Genomic DNA, 16,374 nt, shown 5'->3' with positions numbered 1-16,374 from the left:
CGTTTATTTCACTCCTGATGGGATCTTTAATGTTGATTTATTCCGTAGATACGATAGAAAATACTGAACAAATATCTAGAACAATCCAGAAAGAACAAAATGATTTGATTGATGGATTAATGTGTGAAATGTTTCTGTCTGCCTAGAGAGTAACACAGACAGTTTGATAGAGAGATAGACTGTGAGAGTGAGATGAATAGAGAGACAGTAAAATAGAGACAGTGCTGGAGAGTGAGACAGGGAGAGAGGGAGCAAAACAGAGTGCAGCCAGGAGAGGCAGTGAGACGGACAGACAGACAGGATGAGACAGAGAAAGTGAGAGTGTGTGAGATAGACAGACAGTGAGACAGTAAAAGGGATATAAGAGAAATAGAGGGAGAGAGACAGTGAGACTGAAAGAGAGAGAGACTGAACAGAAAGACGGAAAGACAGGATGAGAGAGATGGTTAGAGTGAAAATGAGAGAGAGTGAGACAGATAGAGAGATAGAGTAAAATAGAGAAAGAGACAGTAAGACAGTCTGTGAGGCAGAGAGAGAGTAAAAGAGTGAGGCAGTGTGAGAGTAAGAGTGAGATACAGAGTAAAAAAGACTGAGACAGTGAGTGTGAGAGAGAGAGTAAGGGTGAGAGAGTGAAACAGAGGGTAAAACAGAGTGAGAGTGTGTGAGAGAGAGCAAAACTGAGTGTGACAGGGTGAAACCATATAAATCAGAGAGTGAGACAGCGAGAGTGAAACAGAGTGTGAGCCAGAGCATGACATAGAGCAAGAATAAACCAGAGATTGAGAGAGAGAACATTAATCAGAGTCAGAGAGAGAGTGAGAGAATAAATCAGTGAGACGGGAGAGTGAGACAGGGAGAGTGAGAGAATAAATCAGAGTGAGACGGGGGAGAGTGAGACAGGAGAGTGAGACGGGAGAGTGAGAGAATAAATCAGAGAGACGGGGGAGAGTGAGACGGGAGAGTGAGAGAATAAATCAGAGAGACGGGGAGAGTGAGACGGGAGAGTGAGACAGGGGGAGAGAGTGAGAGAATAAATCAGAGTGAGACAGGGGGAGAGAGTGAGACGGGGGGAGAGTGAGAGTGAGACGGGGAGAGAGTGAGACGGGGGGAGAGTGAGACGGGGGGAGAGAGTGAGAGAATAAATCAGAGTGAGACAGGGGGAGAGAGTGAGACGGGGGGAGAGAGTGAGAGAATAAATCAGAGTGAGACGGGGGGGAGAGTGAGACAGGGGGAGAGAGTGAGAGAATAAATCAGAGTGAGACAGGGGGAGAGAGTGAGACGGGGGGAGAGTGAGAGTGAGACGGGGGGGGGAGAGTGAGACAGGGGGAGAGTGAGACGGGGGAGAGAGTGAGACGGGGGGGGAGAGTGAGACAGGGGGAGAGAGTGAGAGAATAAATCAGAGTGAGACAGGGGGAGAGAGTGAGACGGGGGGAGAGTGAGAGTGAGACGGGGGGGGGGAGAGTGAGAGAATAAATCAGAGTGAGACGGGGGGGAGAGTGAGACGGGGAGAGAGTGAGAGAATAAATCAGAGTGAGACAGGGGGAGAGAGTGAGACGGGGGGAGGGGGAGAGTGAGACAGGGGGAGAGTGAGACAGGGGGAGAGAGTGAGAGAATAAATCAGAGTGAGACAGGGGGAGAGTGAGACGGGGAGAGAGTGAGACGGGGAGAGAGTGAGACGGGGGGGGAGAGTGAGACGGGGTGTGAAGGTCTCGGTAGAGTGGAGTGTACTGAACGTGTGCTCTCTCGAGCGCTTTCTCGAGTCTACACCGGCTCTCGCGCACTCACACGGCCGCACGCGAGCGGACTGGAAAATTAATTCAGGCGGCGCGGAGGGGGGGAGCGCGCGCTGTGCATACTAATATCCGCGCGTGCAAGGACTCCGGCGGCGCGCACGCACACACACGCACACACACACACACACACACACACACATACACACTGAGTCGAGGATGAGAGGCTGTGTGTGTGTGTGTGTGTGTGTGTGTGTATGACACACTGCAGGGCCTCTCTCAGCTTCTAACTGCTCTTTAATATCTGCTCTGCCGTTTCTCCCTAATGAGCGCCTAACGATCCTCGCGCTATTACGACCATCCTCTCGCACGCTCTCGCGCTGCCGTTACCGTTTACCAGCAGCCGCGGGAAAAAAAATAATAAGTAATAAAGAGAGGAAGCGCTCATCTGCATGCGAAAGGTCACGCGGCTGCTCCGGTAATTGGCTTCCGTCGCTCCAAAAGACAGACAGACAGACAGACAGACAGACAGTCAGACAGACAGACAGCGCGCGCAGGAGAGGGATGAAGGCGCACCGTCCGGCCTCTCACTTCACAAACCGCACGTACACACGCGCTGGACGCCTCCCGCCACCGGCGCTGTTTGTTTTTGTTGTTGCATCGTTAATTTTTATGTGCAGACAGGAGGCAGGAGAGAAACTGGGAGGGAGAGAGAGAGAGACAGATGGCGAGACAGACAGCTCACCGTTTTCCACGTAATAAAGCACTCTACATGCTCACGCGCTCGTGTCAGTGGCACAGCCGGTAAAAACACACACACACACACACACACACACACACACACACACACCCCATTACTGCCGCACCACCACACCTGTCTCACTACTTCTACGCTAATGCGAACCTGTCTCTCTGCTCATCCACCCGCTCACGCCCCATGCTGACATTTTGACACCTGTCTCACTCACATCTGGCTACCTGATATCTGATCACCTGTCTAACATCTAACTCACACCTGTCTCACTGAGGTCACATCCAACATCAGTGCTCACCTGTCTCACTGCTCATGTGTCTCTCTCTGATTACCTGACCAATGCTCACCTGTCTCACTGCTCATGTGTCTCTCTCTTATTACCTGACCAATGCTCACCTGTCTCACTGCTCACGTGTCTCTCTGATTACCTGACCAATGGTAACCTGTCTCACTGCTCACGTGTCTCTCTGATTACCTGACCAATGGTAACCTGTCTCACTGCTCATGTGTCTCTCTCTGATTACCTGACCAATGGTAACCTGTCTCACTGCTCACGTGTCTCTCTGATTACCTGACCAGTGCTCACCTGTCTCACTGCTCATGTGTCTCTCTCTGATTACCTGACCAATGGTAACCTGTCTCACTGCTCACGTGTCTCTCTGATTACCTGACCAATGCTCACCTGTCTCACTGCTCATGTGTCTCTCTCTTATTACCTGACCAATGCTCACCTGTCTCACTGCTCATGTGTCTCTCTGATTACTGGCCACAAACAGCAATTCCTCTAGTGACCTGATTGTCAAAAACAGGAGCGAAATAAATTGACGCTAGATTCCATCTTTCTGTTATTATCCTTCACTCATTACTCATCATCCTGTCCGACACTTTCCATTCTTCTACTTCCTCTTTTCCTCATTTTATTTCCTGTTTCCATTTTAACTTGTCAGTAGGCTTTTTATTTCAACAGCGCATATTAATTTACACAAACGCAGACAAGCTAACACCATTTAGTGCCGTTCCTGAGATACGCTAAGATACGTTGTCTTTCGGAGACTTTGGGGGACTCGAGGAAACTTCCTGTGTTCCTGTTTTTTAATATTATCTGTTCATTCTATTCAAATACGTGAAGGCCTATGTGCAAGAGTGTGTGTGTGTGTGTGTGTGTGTGTATATATACAGGTGGTTAGTCGTCATTCATCAATTCCCTCTGCTCTGTTCTTATCTACATACAGGCCACATTGCTGCCGTTGAATCTTAATTATTGAGATTTGGTTGCCAGGCAGTAACGTAAATAAGGATTCGGGTGGGCTTAGGTGTCACACACACACACACACACACGCGCGAGCGAGAGAGGGGAAGACATTTTTTCCACACAGTTCTAGCCACTTGATGTAGAGGTCCAGAGAATCCTGTTCCCGATCCTCCCAGGATGCACCAGTGTGTAATGACGCACTGAAAGGACGGCTAAATTGCGTTAATATGAAATTATGGATGGCGAGAATCACGATGACTTTCAACGGAAGACGACATTAGCATGCAAATGTTTCAATGTGAATCCAATTATGGGGGGGAAAAAAGAGATGAATCATTTGGGGGAAGGGCAAAACGGCAATTAAAAAAGATGCGGTTAGGAGGACTTTTCTCAATGCCTTGATTTTCTCATAAATGTTTAATCTCGCACACACACACACGCACACACACACACAGTCTTTCTTTCTCTTCGTAAGCAGAATGTAAAAAGCTACCTACACTGGAAGTTTTCACTAATGAAACTGCAGCCACAAAATAGCAAAAACTGAAAAATTAGCATAAAAAATTAGCAACACATTTGACAAACGATTAAGTAAAATGTTTTGAAACTAACGATTTTTGAACAGATTTTATGGAAAATTCCCAAGCTATCTGTGATAATTAGCAACGCTAGTTATAGCTAGCTATCAATAGCCTAGATAACAAAACATGCTGCAATTTTTAGTATAGCTAAAGATAGAAAAAAGGTACGATTAAAATGTTGTATTTTCCATTTTAAGTTCCCAGCTGGTTAACAAAATACTTGACAACTACTATGACAGCATTATTAAAAACACTACAGCTAGCTACTCTGTGAAATTGTTTCTACACATTTAAGTATGATAACATTATGTGAAACGTTAGTGTGGAAAAAGTTGGAAACATTAAATATGTACTTTCTGAAATAATGATCCTGAAAGAACACTAAAAACACAAAAAAAATTTATAGAAAATTCTCATCTAACTAGTGAAGATGTCTCGTACTGACGTAGCACCGATAGGCTAGCTATAGCTAGCTAAGCAAAGCCAATAACACGCGAATTTAATACAGACTGACTCAGAAAATAGCATTGTAGACTTTACATTCCTCAAATAACACTACTGTACCAACTAACATTTAAACAGACAGACATTTTATTCATATGTTTAATTTTCCGCAACGTGCAAGCGATACAAGATCGTAGCTATGGTCTTGTGTCGCTCTCAGTTCTCTTCACACTCCATTTATCTTTCTTTTTAATGTATTTAAACTTATTAGCATGGTTAGCAATCCATGCCAAGGATAATTACATTGTAATTTTAGTCATACTGAATATTTTCTTAGTAATTTACCAGCACATCTGAGGTAAATGTTGACATTGTTGATGATTTTCACTTGTTTCCACTGTCACTGCCTTCACATCTTTGCAATCTGACTTGTAGGCTCGCTAGCTAAATGTGCTAAACGTCAGCGTCCCAGTCAAAAAACACATTTTCAAGTTATGCTTGAACACGTCATACGTTAGCCAATCAGAAAGCAGTTTTTTTTTCCAGTGGGCGGAGTGTAAATGGGAATATAGTGTAACTGTGTCGCATATTTCCCTGACTCAACTTCGAAGCGACCAGACACGTATGCGTGTGTGTGTGTGAGTGTGTGTGTGTGTGTGTGAGAGAGAGAGAGAGAGAGAGACACACTGAACCACAGCATTCCTCATCGTTGTCATGCTCATGATGTATGACGAGCGAGTGCTGATCATTTGCGTAATTACTCTGTCATTATGTCATTATGAGACGAGGCGTTCTGTACGATAAGAGTTTACGAGAAAAAAAAAGAAAAACAGAACAACTCCGCTTCTTTTTATTTATTGTTTATTTTGCAGATCATCTCACTGAGTGAGCTTTAAAGGCTAGACTGCGCTGACTGACTGAGGAAGGCTAGCAAGAATTTGGTGTCTGTGTGCGTGAGTGTGTGTGTGTGTGTGCGCGCGAGTGTGTGTGTGTGTTTGTTTTTCACACACCCACAGGCAGGAAACGTGGTGTTTTGAGCTGGGGCTCTTGGGGGAGGGGGAAATCTTCCTCTCGCTGCCTGCAGGTGAACAGCAGTAAACTGGCCTGCTGAGAGCATCAGACACACACACACACACACACACACACACACACACACACACACACACACAAATACACCATCAACCACACACACACACACACTCTCTCTCTCTCTCTCTCTCTCTCTCCTCCGCCCACCAATTTCCTTCCCTCTCTCAGTTCGGCGTCTCCTCAGCCTCATTTCTCTCTGCTGCGCTTCCCTAGCACTCTGTCCTTCCCTTCCTCCATCTGCCAACACACACACACACACACACACACACACACACACACACACACACACACACTCTCTCTAATTCACTCTGTCTGTTTTTCTCTCAAGCTGCCGCTACTTTTCCCTTCTCCCTCTCTTTTTTTGGATTTCTTTCTCTCCCTCTGCCTGGTAGGACGCCAACACTGGGAACGTGACGTACGCTGGCAGTTTGCACAGACAGCCTTGAAAACAAGCGCACACACACACACACACACACACACACACACACACACACACACACAGTCTCTCTCAGGGCGTTGAGTGTGACGTACGTTGGCGGTGTTTGCCTGCTGCCTCCCTGCTTATCACAACTGTCAATCAGGGGCTGTGACACTGACACACACACACACACACACACACACACACACAGCTGTGGCCCACCACAGTGTTGCCTGTACACACTCAACACACAAAAATATATGTAGTCTATTTTTTTATATTATTTATAAAAATTAATACCATATTTATGATTATTTTTGTTTATTTATATATATATATATATATATATATATATATATATATATATATATATATATATATATATATATATATATATATATATATATGTGTGTGTGTGTGTGTGTGTGTGTTATGTATGTATAGTAGTTTCAGGTAAAAGTTTAAGCCCATTGAGATGTCATTAGACAAACATTAATAATGTAAATAATAATAATTTTAAAAAAACTATACAACAAATTATATGCAATTAACACAAAAGCCTCTAAAAAAGTTTTTTTGTTTTAAATTATTGTTAAAATCACATTACTTTGTTTCCTGTTGATTATTTTTGCAAGAATTTTTAAAATACTAATCAAGTTTTTCCTGTATATAAAGTATATATTTTTAAATATCTAAGTCAATACAAATTTATTGTTTTTTCAAAATAATGAATTCTGCTCTTACAACAAGGAAAACACAAACCTGTTTTGTTTTTTTGACCCAAACATCATCTGATAACCTCTCTCTCTCTCTCTAAATTCCCAAGTTAAAGACCAAACGACAGAAAACTCAGGACTAAAAAAAAAAAAAAGAAGAAGAAAACTTTACACGTAAGGTCTAAATCTCGTTTGTGTTTCAGTAGCTCCAGTTCTCGCCATTTCCCTGTTTACACACCACAAAGCAAAGACTTTTACACATCATGACTCGCAACATGGCAACAGTCACTGGAGTGAAGTTCACATCTTCAGCTTATTAAAGAGGTTTTTTTTACACTGTTATAATAAACACGGCGTTGCATTTGTTCAAGTAAGAAAAGTATCTGTAAAGTACCTTGAGCATCAGCTGATACTGATTCCAATCTGATCGTTTTCTTTAAAAGCTACTAAGATCTAAAATAGTTTTTTTTTGTTTCAGTTGAAGCACTTTTTGAAAGTTATATAAATAGTATAACGTATAAATATAATCAAATTAATTCTATAAAATAAAAAAAATTTAAAAAAAAAGTCTCTTCATAGGTATATATTTCTAGTTTTAAAAGTACATTTCCTAATCCACTTCCGATCTTTGGGATTTGTTACAGGATCGGATATCCGGTGCGTTTTCTCTGATTTATCTGATCCACAGTTTTGTGCTGCTATCGGTCTGATACTGATCTCTGGTCGCGAGCGAACACAGCGAGTAAGAAGCCATTTGAGATTCGGTGTCGGTGTGTTTCAGGCTTTTTATACCTCGCTGGGAACCAAATTTCCCCACAGTCTCCGACACGTTTGATCTTGCAGGGCAGGGACACTTGGGTTGGTACCCACTAGGAATTTGTTATTTCATTTTTTTTTTTGTTTTTTGTTTTAAACAAAAAACAGTAGCTTTAATTTAAAAAAAAGAAAAAACAGACAAAAGGTTTCCTTTGGGTTAATGAGCTTAAGATCAGGGTCACTTTTAGGTGTAGCATAGCATTAATTAGCCACAGCAGTCATTATGTCAATGGAAGGTCCTCAGAAGGATAGAAAGGCCAACGTGTGTTGTGTGTGTGTGTGCGTGTGCGTGTGTGTGTGTGTGTGTGTGGAGTACTTCTGAATTAATTGGTGCTCTTAAAATGTCATGCAGCCACCGCAATAGAAAGGTGACCGAGCATCATACACTCTCTCTCTCTCCCTCTTTCTTTCTTTCTTACTCTGTGTGTGTGTGTGTGTTCAGTAGAGCCAGTAATGTGGTTTATTTCTCCACCGGACTTACCCCCCACCCCCAACACATACATAAACAGCAGCGTTTCCTTTCCTCAACCAACCCACAGACACACACACACACACACACACACACAGCAACGGCCGTGTTTCCTCTCCGCCTCCCACATCTGAAGCCTGCACTGCCAGCGAACCTGCCCTGAGCATGATGTCATTATTTCCCCGCAGAGCAGCCACAGGGTTTTATATGTGTGTGTGTGTGTGTGTGTGTGTGTGTGTGTGTGTGTGTGTGTGGTTGTTTGTCGGAAAATTCCTCTGGCTGGTAGCTTCACGGAATGTGTGAGTTTACTAGCACATGGGTGAGAGATTATAAGAGTGTGTGTGTGTGTGTGTGTGTGTGTTCACACTTTTGGGTGTAATCACTTTCACTAGTGTTAAAGAGGTGTGTGTAATTCAGCTGCGCATATGATAAATAGCAAACCCAGGAGCATAAATTATAATAAATCCATAATTTCGAGTGTGTGTGGGGGGGATTGCATTTTATGAGGACCTGTTCTCACACCTGCATTGTGGGGACCAGAGACTATAATTTGCATCAATTTGGGTGCCGTGTGTGTGTGTGTGTGTGTGTGTGTTACCACATTGGTGACTTTTTACAGTAATGTAATTTTTTTTTTTTTAGAAACTGTGTACGAATCTCAAAAGAGACACAGCTATACGCAAATGTTCTACACTACAGCAAAATATGACACAAGCGATTAACCATAAACAGCTGATGGAAAACCGCGACGTGAAACACTGCTAGTGCTCTTGTAGAAGAAAGGAATTTGTACCTGAATATTACTGAAAATTAAAACTTACTCAATTGTATTTACATGACAAACCTCGTTATTGTTCGTTGCATTTTTCAAGTACTTGTTACAAATTGCTTCACGTGTGAGTTTCATCCAGCTAGCAATTTTTGTAAATCATGTTTTTGTGCATTTTTCCTTATTTGTTAACTAACATCCAATCAAATTAATGTTCATTTTTATGGATATGCAATCATCAAGCTCATGTTTTAAAATTTCTTTTAATTGTTTAATACAAATTTGTATGACTTTTAAAGAACAAAAGCTGCGGTGTGGATGAATTTCATATCAACGATGTAAGAAGGTACGAATATTAACCCTGCCTCTTAATCGAACCTTAACTTTTTCATAAAAACCGAAACATGCAAATAGTCAGAAATTTGTGCGAGATCACGTTAAATTTCAGGGAAACTTGTTTACTCTTTACGTTCAACTGGGTTTAGTACATTTTTTTGTTTGGCTGCTTTTTTTTCCCCACAATTAATGATACTACTTCTCTACTTTCCCATTCCGACAGATATTTTTTGCTGAATATTTGTCGCCATTTTCCACAATCTGGCTTCTATAGTGTTTAATCGTCAGACGTATTACTACAAACTACTAGCTAATAACAATAGTGGAATTTCCTGAAATACAGGTAGGAAATAAATTACCTTGGTAGCGCAGTTTCTTGCCGCTCTTCTTCTCCTCCGAGTTTGCCGATGGATTCCGGGTCTATGATTAATCAGTACCCCGCCCCCTAGTGTACGGAGGTCCTGAGTGCAATTCCTGTACACAAGGAAAAGGGAAAAATAAGGAATGGGTTAGTAAGCGAATAAAACAGCTCTATTAAAATCACAGTTTGTGACTTCACAAGTGATTGTGTCATGTCAGGTGTTCATAAGGACATTTGATCCTTACAAGTACAACACGTCTGTGGAAAAAAAAAAAATAAATAAAAAAAAAATTAATTAAAATTAAAATTAATTACATTTTTTAATTTAATTTTAAGTTGTTAAGTAAGAATGGTACTGCCTGCTACATATCTGTAGCTGCTTCCATTAAAATCATAGAGTATTTTTTGAATTTTTTGCTGTGTGTGTGTGTGTGTGTGTGTGTGTGTGTGTGTGTGTGTGTGTGTGTTGTCAGAATGTGAGTAATGGTAGCTGTAGGTCTCTTCATCCCGGCGGGCCTCAATGCTCTATCACAGCGCTGCCCTCCACACACACACACACACACACACACACACACACACACACACAGTCTTGCTGTGAATATTAAAGCATGTGTGAGGGCCTGATTGACAGGCAGCGTGGTTGCTGGGCGATTAGCCGCCGCGGATGTCTGAGTGTCGGGTGTGTGCGTGCGAGCACCAGGGTCAATTACAGAGGTCAATACAAACACACACACACCCTTAACACACCTCTGCCTTGTCAGACACTACACACCCACACACACTCACCTTTCATCTCATCGCTCTCTCACTCGCTCTCTTCATTACACTCATCGTATGTTGTCTATATTCATTCATATTCATTAACTTCACAGGTTGTTTGTTTTGTTCTACAATGAAAACAAAGCTTAATCACAGGATTAATCACATTTCTAGTTATTAGCCACTTGGGTGGTTTTCGCGCCTTTATGCGAGAACGTTTCTTTCAAGTGTGTGACTTCAATAAAGAAATGTGTCATTAATTTACTGAAAACCAGGACCACTGGCACAGCATTCGGTAGCTAGCTAGCTAGTTATCTAACTACACTCAGAGGCTAGCAGCAGCTATGCAGAGCTATGCAATAATATGCAGAATTCTATGGAGAAATTTTGATTACTAAAATTTCCATGTTTTTAATGAAAACCGATTTATCAAGTTGACATTATTTATCAGTTTTACTTATTTTTGAGGTATTGAAGTAGGGATTAACTGCATTCAATTCAAGTGACCAGTCAAATAAAATAATATCTATAAAAACACTAGAATATAATAAAATAATTTAATAAACTGTGATTTCCACCACTGTAACAACATTAATAATCAGAGCTCACTCCGAGAACCCCATCTACGTTACAGGTTTGAGCTAGCCGTCATGTGACCTGTGACCTGCCGCCATTTTAATTAATACCTTAATATCTTGAATATGGGCAAATATATCAATTTCTTACAATGAGATTATTATAAATAAATAGTCAGATTATTCAGCCTGTTTTATAATGCTTTTATTCCTTTTTAAGCTTTAAGTTTTCTTTTTGTATCAGCAGATAATGTTGCTTCTTTCTAGAAATAAATGCTTCAGATTAGAAAAATTATCTGCCAATAGACCACATTTAAAAATTAGTTAAATATGTCTAGAAATGGATTTAATAATCTTATATTTAGTTTATTGTAATCGTAACGTAATAATAAATACTAGTTCGCGTAAATACGACATGTTCACTCGATGTCATTTTTTGCAGTGTTACTCCATGTTGCTACATGGAATAACAAATATGTAGCTATGAGCTAGCTGTTTATGACTAGCTAATGTATTCACTACATGCTAACTAGGTTAATTACAAGCAAGCTAGTGCTCATTTTGTTGACAAATCCTACAGGGTAACTAAATAATAATTCATCTTGTTACTCAAAATGAACGAGGAATCGTAAATACATTTTCCTCATCAAGAAAAAAAACCAAGACGGTCGACTGGCCAGAGATCACCACATTTTCGCACTCGCATTATTGATTCAATTATAAAATTATAAGTGCTGCACTGTTGATAGACTGCTCCTGCCTTCTCCGATGTGCGCATGTATGCTAACGTCAAGTCTGCGTTTAGAGATGCGGTCACACTCCTTGGTAACGTTAGCAAACTTTTCAACAACGGTGGCATTATTTTGCTGATACCACAGCACGGTTGAATTCTTGAATCTGATTGGTCAGAAGATGGTGTTATTTTTTTGTAGCAGCTCGACACGGACAGTAATGATACGGTTTTATATTAATGCGCTTGTTCTAATACGATGTTGTTTCTATAGAAACAGTTCATTCCACATAATCTAAGACTACTAATAAAGGGATTAAAAAAAAAAACGTGCTGTTTAAGAAAGAAAAACGTGTAATCATTGACGTGGTGAAGTTTTTTGTTACGAGATGTTTATGTAACATTTGTGGAAGGAGTCTCTAGTGTCAGCGCTTTTTGTAACAGTCACGGCACAAAGTTTCCACGAAAATAATCCACTTTGCAGTGGAAACAAAACCCATTTCACATCACACCATCGTGGCGTGGATCATTTTTTACATGTAAACTGCACAGTCTGCGGTGTGTTATTCCTTATTTAATGAATTTGAATGAAAAGTAATTATGTGTAATATGCACTTTCACTTAGCCAAGGCACGTGTGAGAAGCAGAAGAGTTGCAGTAAGCAGCGGGAAACGTGCATTTGTAAAATGTTTCATTTAAGTATAACTTCGTTTTGGAAACTTATTAACGAAGCTTAATGGAGAAAAAGACATCAGTGAAAACTGAACTAGAAGTTTTCACTTTTAGTGACTACAATTGCTCTAGTTTTTTCATCAGACTGAAACGACAATAACCGAATGACTAAAACAGGATTAAAACGATTAAGTAGTTTTGTCACAAATACTGTAAATATATCTGTCTAAATGAGCTTCTAAACCTAACGCTGTAGGAAGCTAAACAATGCTACACTGACCGGATTCAAAACAAACCTTCTCCCCACTAGCGCACAACTTAACCACCGCGCTAGCATGTGAAAGGAAGAGGAAAATGGATTTCCTCGAATGCTAATGTGATAGCAGCCATTTTGATTGTGCTATTAAAAAATATTTCACATTCAGGAGACTCTCTCTCTCTCTCTCTCTCTCTCCTCCCCCTCGTCTCTCCCGTCTTGTTCATTCAGGGCCACAGATTCGTTATGAATAATGCATTTTCTAATCAGCAGCGTAAGGCTGTGCTAGAGTGTGTGTGTGTGTGTGTGTGTGCGCGCGCGCACGTGTGGAGCTACCAATGAAATCATATGGGAGGCAGTTTCATGTTTCGCCAGCGGACCAGAGGCGTGCAACCTTAACACTCGAATAACCAGGTCTTCACCTTCTCACACACACACACACACACACACACACACACACACACTGTAATTCCCATATGTATTGCTCTAGATAAATAATTCTAATAATGCTAATAACATTAATTGCCAGAAGTCTTTTGACTCTCTTCATTTTTCGACAACAAAATTTTTTTTTTTTGGGCACATCCTCCTCCTCCTCCTCTTCGTCATCATCATCATCGTACAATTAAAGTTTTATAATAAATTTTAACATTGAAGTTCATTTTGCTCTGTGTATATTACATTAAAAATATTCTGGATGTTCAAAATATTATTTTCTCTCTTTTGAAGTTAATGAAAGAAAAAAAAAAAATGCAGCTTGTCATGTTACCAAGAAACCACAAAAAGCGTAAACGCCTCTGTCCGGAAGATGTCAGAAAACTGACACTGGAGACTCCTTCCATAAATGTTAAATTAAAAAGAAAACAGCCGTGCACGTCCCTGTGAACGAGCTGTTACCATAGAAACGCTAACGTATCAGAACGAGCGCATTGATATAAACCTGCGCTACTGTCAGAGCTGCTGTTCTAGAAAATTAATCAACATATAATATCCTGATCTCATATTACATTCAGCACACAGGAAATGGGAATTGTTCACTTCCTGTCTCTCGTCTCTCAACGCAAATGAAATGTACTGCTTTCACTCCTCCTTCCGTGCTGCTTTCTCTGTCTCTGAGCTCGTTCTCTCCGTCTTCCTCTCTTCCGCTCTTTTGGGTCCTGAGGATGATTGTCACTAAACAGCGCTCGCGTAGCTGGTCATGTGCTAAATTAAGCAACACACACACACACACACACACACACACACACACACACACACACACACACACACACACCATCCTCCTCGCTCTGTAGCAGTGCTAATGTGGAACAGTCACGCTGTGACACAGGGGATTTTGTTCACTTGTTTGTGCCCTTGGCATATGCACATGCGTGCGCACACACACACACACACACACACATATATATACACACACGAAGTGTGAGGAAATATGCCCCCTCAGACATCCCTTCTAACCACACTAATGCACCTACTGACAGCTGGTGATTCCATTCTTGCTGTGTGTGTGTGTGTGTGTGTGTGTGTGTGTGTGTGTGTGAGAGAGAGACAGAGAGAGCAAGAACATATGTGTTTTGCCGGTCGAGTCTCAGGTTTTTATTACATTACAAGGTGACACAGCACAGAGAAATCACAAACGTACTCTAATGAGACAGCACAGAGAAAAACAACTATGTCGTTAGAAAGCAGCGGAAAATAAAGATTTTTGCCGCAACAGGCGATCTTTGATTTTACGCATGTGTGAGACACGTAGCTGCGATTTCAGCAACAGCGGCCGAAACAAAAACAGACATAATGCAGAGATACGATACAGAAACACAGGCATTAACTAGCGAAAGAACACAGAGAACCAAACCTAACACGTTGAGGAGAAAACACACAGACGTAAAGCAGTGAGAGTTTGTAACGCTGTGCACTGAGACGACACAGAGAATGCAACGAGAAAGCTCACAGGAAAGAGAAATGTTAAAAACACAGAAAAAACCCACAGATGCCCTGCAGAAACCAAACAAAAATACAGCACAGAGAATAAAAATACAGACAGAAAACCAGAGAAGTGAAGATCAGAAAAGAACGCAGCGTACGGAACAGAGTAGAAACGTGAAGAAACGGATTAAATACATACATGCAAGCTATAAAAAAAGGCTAAACATGTACAATCAACACAGAGAAACGCTAGAAGCACAGCCACAACAGAGAGAAAGAAAACAGGAAAGCAGCAAAACATGGGGAAAAAAAAAAAAACGCAAGCAGCCTGAGAGAAAAAATAAAGAACAAACAGCACATTAAAAAAAACACACCAGAGACCGAAACAGTACAGGACAAAACTACAGAGAGATGAACAGCACAGAGAAAAACTAGGGACACAGAAACAACAGAAACACCCTAGAGATATAAAAACAAAGAAAACAATAGAAACAGAAATACTGCAGAAAGAAAACTAGAGACACAAACATTATAGGAAAGAAAAAACAAGGCCACAAACAGCACAGAGGAAAAGATCTAGAGACAGAAACACCACAGAGAACTGGGCAGACACAGAGGCAGACACAGAGGCAGACACAGAGGCAGACACAGAGGCAGACACAGAGGCAGACACAGAGGCAAAGAGAGACACGAGTGCTGAGGTAAAAACGAGAGACAGAAACAAAAGGGGACAGATTGTGCATTAAAAAAGTAACAGCGTAAATACAGACAGAAACTACACAAAGAAATAATCAGAGAAACAGCACAGAGAAAAGGTAGAGATACACACCCGGAATGTGTAAAGGGGAAAAAAAAACAAAAACTACAAAGCAGCACAGAGACAGAACACAGAAATCACAAAAACAACACAGGAAAAGTACAGGCACAGAAAAATAAAGACCGGAACAACACAGAGAAAAACTAGAGACAAACATTACAGCACAGAGACACACAGGGCTGAGGGAGAAAAATAGAAACAGCACAGAGAGAAAAAACAAACACAAGTAAGAGAAACTGCATAGAAATCAACAGAGATAGAAACATCAAGGGAATTTCAAAGACAAACATTTCAGCACAGAAAAAAAAAAATCGACAGGAAAACTGTTAAGGAAAAACTAGTTACAGAAACAAAGGGAAAATTAGAGATGAACTGTGCTTTAAAAAAGAAAGAACACCAGAAAAAACTAAACAGCACAGGATAGAAATAAAGACGTGAAAACTGCAGCACAGAGAAAAACAGACACAAGAAATGCTGACAAAAACATAGAGACAGACACAAAGGGGAAAAATAAGAGACAAACTGCACAGAGAAAAAATAGAAAGAAAGTACACAGAAAAACTAGACACAGACAGCACAGGAAAAAAATAAAAACAGAGAAAAAATATAGAGACAGCACAGAGATTTTCATAGAGACAGAGACACAATTAGTAAATGCACAGAGAAAATGTTACATTTTTTTTATATCAGCATGCTTGGAGGAAAAACAGGGCAACACAAGATAAAATAATGAGCAGGTTTTTTTTTTTTTTTTTAAAAAGAAAGCAGCACACATGCAGGTGAGCGGAAAGCGCACTGCAACACGGCACAGCGAAAAAAATAATGAAAAACCACAGCACAGTTGGAAGGGAAAGAGAAAAAGAAAGCGTGAGCTGGAGTTTAGGGGAAAAGCCGCCTCGTGCAGCGC

At 41.1% G+C, this 16,374-nt stretch overlaps 1 long non-coding RNA gene across 1 annotated transcript in view; it reads right to left on the bottom strand.

Moving 5' to 3' along the window:
- Positions 1 to 16,374, bottom strand: part of LOC113524260 (uncharacterized) — a 95,448-nt gene that overhangs the window by 35,521 nt on the left and 43,553 nt on the right. Inside the window, exon 2 of the long non-coding RNA XR_003402524.3 lies at positions 9,734 to 9,848. This is a non-coding gene — a long non-coding RNA (uncharacterized LOC113524260). The remainder of the gene's footprint in view (positions 1 to 9,733; positions 9,849 to 16,374) is intronic.

This window comes from Pangasianodon hypophthalmus, chromosome 25 (genome assembly GCF_027358585.1).
Source record: "Pangasianodon hypophthalmus isolate fPanHyp1 chromosome 25, fPanHyp1.pri, whole genome shotgun sequence".
Classification (NCBI taxonomy): Eukaryota; Metazoa; Chordata; class Actinopteri; order Siluriformes; family Pangasiidae; genus Pangasianodon; species Pangasianodon hypophthalmus.
The sequence above is the reverse complement of the archived record's forward strand: the minus strand, read 5'-3'. Positions and strand labels throughout refer to the sequence as shown.